This window comes from Epinephelus moara, chromosome 12 (genome assembly GCF_006386435.1).
Source record: "Epinephelus moara isolate mb chromosome 12, YSFRI_EMoa_1.0, whole genome shotgun sequence".
In the NCBI taxonomy this organism is placed as follows: Eukaryota; Metazoa; Chordata; class Actinopteri; order Perciformes; family Serranidae; genus Epinephelus; species Epinephelus moara.
The window spans coordinates 42786723-42791722 of NC_065517.1; the positions used below are offsets into that span (position 1 = coordinate 42786723).

At 44.1% G+C, this 5000-nt stretch overlaps 1 long non-coding RNA gene across 1 annotated transcript in view; it reads right to left on the bottom strand.

Moving 5' to 3' along the window:
- Nucleotides 1-3667: 3667 nt before the first annotated feature.
- The window catches only part of LOC126398335 (uncharacterized), a 6359-nt gene continuing 5026 nt past the window's right edge, over nucleotides 3668-5000 (bottom strand). Inside the window, exons 2-3 of the long non-coding RNA XR_007570767.1 lie at nucleotides 4933-4990; nucleotides 3668-3980 (exon numbers count right to left, since the gene is read on the bottom strand). This is a non-coding gene — a long non-coding RNA (uncharacterized LOC126398335). The remainder of the gene's footprint in view (nucleotides 3981-4932; nucleotides 4991-5000) is intronic.

The following is a 5000-nucleotide window of genomic DNA, read 5'->3' on the forward strand; positions in this document are numbered from 1 at the left end:
ACAAAGATGGAGGACATATTCAAACAAAGATGGAGGACATATTCAGACAAAGATGGAGGACATATTCAAACAAAGATGGAGGACATATTCAAACAAAGATGGAGGACATATTTAAACAAAGATGGAGGACATATTCACACAAAGATGGAGGACATATTTAAACAAAGATGGAGGACATATTTAAACAAAGATGGAGGACATATTCAAACAAAGATGGAGGACATATTTGAACCCATGACCCAGGACAGGCAGTGTTTCAGTGTCTCATGTTTGGGGACAATAAAGTTTTCAGCTCCTGTTTTTTGTGTCTCTGTTGAACAGAAAACAGGAAACACAGTTTTCCATTCATCCCTGTTTCAGTCTCCTCAGGAACAAAGCAGTCATGGCTGCCGGCTGCTGGTTGCCTGGTAACGAGTCCTGGGAGAGCGGCGGTGCTGAAAGGAGGCCGACAGGCCCGACGGCCAAATGAACGAGGAGACGGTGAACGCTGCTTTGTTCAAATACACAAAACTTTATTTAAGATTCAGAACGACGACTCAACAAGTCTGAGGAGGCTCAATGAAGCCAGTGATGTCATCACCTCTGAGGAGCCAGCGTTAGGATCATTGATCCCACATCACTCTCCTGATATTAATCAATATTTACTCTAATATCATTGTTCTGAAATATAATTATTCTCATACTAATCAATAAGTATTTCAATATTACGTTATTAAATTATGATTGGTTTGATAATGATCAATATTTACTACAATATAAGATCCAATTAAAGTGAAGCTCCGCCCACCACCAAGCTTAAAGCCACAGGATTGGACGCAGCTGCTGTCACTCTCAGGATGACTGACAGGTGACCCTTATAATCAAGTATTATTACTTTTTGAGAAGTAATCACATTACAACAATCACATTACTGTAAATATTGTTACTATTGATCCAGGCTGATGTTTTGATGACGTGACGGACTGGCCCTTTAAATCACTCGTGCTGTGTTCAGGTTCTCTTCATGAGGCGTTCGCTGACCTGCTGCTGCTGCACGTGAAAGACACTGCTCTGTTGACATTCCCAGCCAATAGCAGGAAGAGGAGGCTGAGAAGGGCTGTGATTGGCTGCAGGCAGGAGTAGGGTGAGCTCACGTCACTGCTGCTGTCAGCTGAAAACCCCGTAAGTAGATGGAGATGTTGGATTTTCCTGCAGTCAGTGAAGGAGATGGGAGATACAAGGTTTTTACACTGGGACATACTGGGTTTTTACACTGGGACATACTGGGTTTTTATACTGGGACATACTGGGTTTTTATACTGGGTTTTTACACTGGGACATACTGGGTTTTTACACTGGGACATACTGGGTTTTTATACTGGGACATACTGAGTTTTTACACTGGGACATACTGGGTTCACATACTGAGAGTTGGCCGATATCAGGAGATACTAGTTTTTCTGAGCAGCAGAGACAGAATTCCTCGTCCTTGTCGTCTCTCTGTGTTCAGTCATGAATAAATGACAGCAAGGAGGAGGAGGAGGAGGAGGGGAGTGCTGAGTCGGGCTGCAGCCTCTCTACATGCTGATGGAGGATGGGGGAGGGGAGCGAGGGCGGAGGGTCTGGTGGGGCAGGTGGGGGAGGGGTGGTGGATCTGGTTTGTATTCAGCTCTCATCACCTGACCGTCTCCATCTGCATCACCTCCTCCTGCTGCTGTTCACTCACCAACACATTACAGCACATCACACACACACACACACACACACACGGATAAATGTGACGGAGCGTCACTTGATCAACCAGAGAAGAAGAAACACCTTGTTTTTATCTCCTCAGAGAATATTGATCTGAAATGAAATCATGTGATCAGCTGATGGGTACAGCAGGCGGCCGTCACCATGGAGACAGGTGTCATGGCGGTGTCATGGCCCTGAGCCTGCAGCATCACATGACGACACTCTGGGGGATAAACAACTAAAGACATTAGAACTAAACTAGCGCGTGACGGACAGATGGACGTTCAGCTCAGATGGACAGAGAGACACGCTTTAACCAGCAGGTGGAGGTGTGTCAGGAGGGGGGTGGGGGGGCGGGGCCTGTGCTGATCTGTGTGACCTGAGAGCTTTAATCCAGCAAGAGGCAGATAATGTAATCTGCAGCTTTAAGGAGGAAACACGAAGAGTCGCCTCACTGAGGCATGGCAGCTCAGGAGGGACAATACACCTCACAAGCACCATGTGACCTTCACTGAGGATCACCTTCAACAGCAGGGCGCCTGCTCTGTGGCATTGTAACGTGTTCAGGATGCTTCATGATGCTTCATGATGCTTCACGATGCTTCATGATGCTTCATGATGCTTCATGATGCTTCACGATGCTTCACAATGCTTCATGATGCTTCAAGATGCTTCACAATGCTTCATGATGCTTGCTTCATGATGCTTCATGATGCTTGCTTCATGATGCTTCAAGATGCTTCACAATGCTTCATGATGCTTGCTTCATGATGCTTCACGATGCTTCATGATGCTTCAAGATGCTTCATGATGCTTCAAGATGCTTCACGATGCTTCACAATGCTTCATAATGCTTGCTTCACGATGCTTCACAATGCCTTATGATGCTTCATGATGCTTCATGATGCTTCACGATGCTTCACAATGCTTCACGATGCTTCATGATGCTTCACAATGCTTCACAATGCTTCATGATGCTTCACAATGCTTCACAATGCTTCACGATGCTTCATGATGCTTCACAATGCCTCATGATGCTTGCTTCATGATGCTTCATGATGCTTCACGATGCTTCATGATGCTTCACAATGCCTCATGATGCTTGCTTCATGATGCTTCACAATGCCTATGATGCTTGCTTCACGATGCTTCACAATGCTTCACGATGCTTCACGATGCTTCATGATCCTTGCTTCATGATGCTTCATGATGCTTCACGATGCTTCATGATGCTTCACAATGCTTCACGATGCTTCACGATGCTTCATGATGCTTCACAACGCTTTACGATGCTTCATGATGCTTCACAATGCTTCACGATGCTTCACGATGCTTCATGATGCTTTATGATGCTTCACAATGCTTTATGATGCTTCACGATGCTTCATGATGGTTCACGATGCTTCATGATGCTTCACGATGCTTCACGATGCTTTATGATGCTTCACGATGCTTCACGATGCTTCATGATGCTTCACGATGCTTCATGATGCTTCATGATGCTTCATGATGCTTCACAATGCTTCATGATGCTTCATGATTCTTCATGATGCTTCACGATGCTTCATGATGCTCCACGATGCTTAACGATGCTTCATGATAAACACACATGATCACCAGCAGGAAACATCACATCATGTGTTGATCATCAGCAGCTTCACCATAATGTTTCACTGTTGCTGGTCAGTAAAGCGTGAAAGACACTTGTGTGAAAGAAAATACCAAAGTATTCTTAAAGTACTTTTTAAGTCTGACATCCTCTGACATCATCAGGCATCTCACAGCAACATTCTCTGACATGTGTCTTATATTTTCCCTTAATTTTCTTTTAAGATAAAAAGTAAGATAAGTAAACACCAACGTGTCTCGGCCAAAAATTTGCACCTGAACACACCACAGAGATTCCAGCTGCCGGCCAATCAGCAAGTCTGTTCTGCTCCTGCTGAGAGGTAATAACTCACCACAGCAGCAGACGGCGGTCGTCTGTATTCATCAACAGAAAGAGCGTCTTGATGCTAGTTAGCCAGTTAGCACATTAACAACACAATCAGAGCATATTTATCGTGCGCCAGTGAACAATAACACAAACCATCAGGAAATGTTTCTGCTGAAGAGAAAAATAATCTGACCTGATGAAACAAGTTGGTTTCGTCTCACTCCCTCTGGACTTTAGCTCCTCCTTTACTCAACTCACTTCCTGTTTGTCCTCTCCTCACCTGAGCTCAGCTGACAGTCAGAGGGAGGTCACTCACCGACAATGGGCTCTAAAAAAAAAAGTCAATGAGTGCCAACAAATCCCCCGTGAGTCTGCGCTATAGCTAGCTAACCACTGTCCCCGTCAGAAAAAGGGCTACTTGCAGGCTAATGTTAGCTACTGGATTGTTAGCTATTAGCTCAGAGCTAACCATTCATTTCATATGAAGACTGTTAGCTTCAACTATGATATCTTATATAATTACATATATTACATGTGAGTGAAACCCAACGAGTTCCGGCTCAGCTCATAGACTTTATGTTGTGATGACATCATGGATCTTTAAATAACTTTTCTCAGCTCTATCTACAAATATAAAACCGCCATGAATCAAGAAATCACAATACAAAGAGTCATAACTGATCTTTACAGTTGGAGGTGTCACAGTCTGACAAACGTCTCATTATAATGGAGGTCTACGGGGAAAATTATTTTTCACTGAGTGGCCACTGGGATAAACTGGCTGCAAGGCTGAGCGGTGTTTGTGGGGGCAAACTTACGTTTCCTAATATAGCAAAAGAATGACATGCCCTACTCTCCTCTGATTGGGTGGTACTTGTTGTCTTCCTTGGATGGGTTGGTTAGGTGTAGGCAAGAGGGTGGGGTTTGCTTAAGTGAGGGTGAGACTGTCAGGGTGAGCCAATCAGAGGACAGAGTGAGGCAGAGTAGGGTGGGTCATACCTTCACCATCCTAGGATCTGCAGATTCCTGATGGGGACAGTGGTTAGCTAGCTAGCTGTAGCATGTAACAGCTGATTGTTGAGCTGAGTTCAGGTAGCCTATTTATAATGCATCATAAGCTCCATCAGTCAGCCTCGAGTTTATAACTTCTCAGTAAGACACTTATAATTCATGATAGGTCACATCTATGATGTTTAACGACTGTTGATGAAGTGCATCAGGAAGCATTATGTGTGTTTATGAGTGCAGTCATAGAGCATTATGAACACATTATAACTCACCATGACACTATGAAGAGCTTCATGATGCATTATAGATGTGGTCTTCAAGTTAAATGATCTGAAGATGT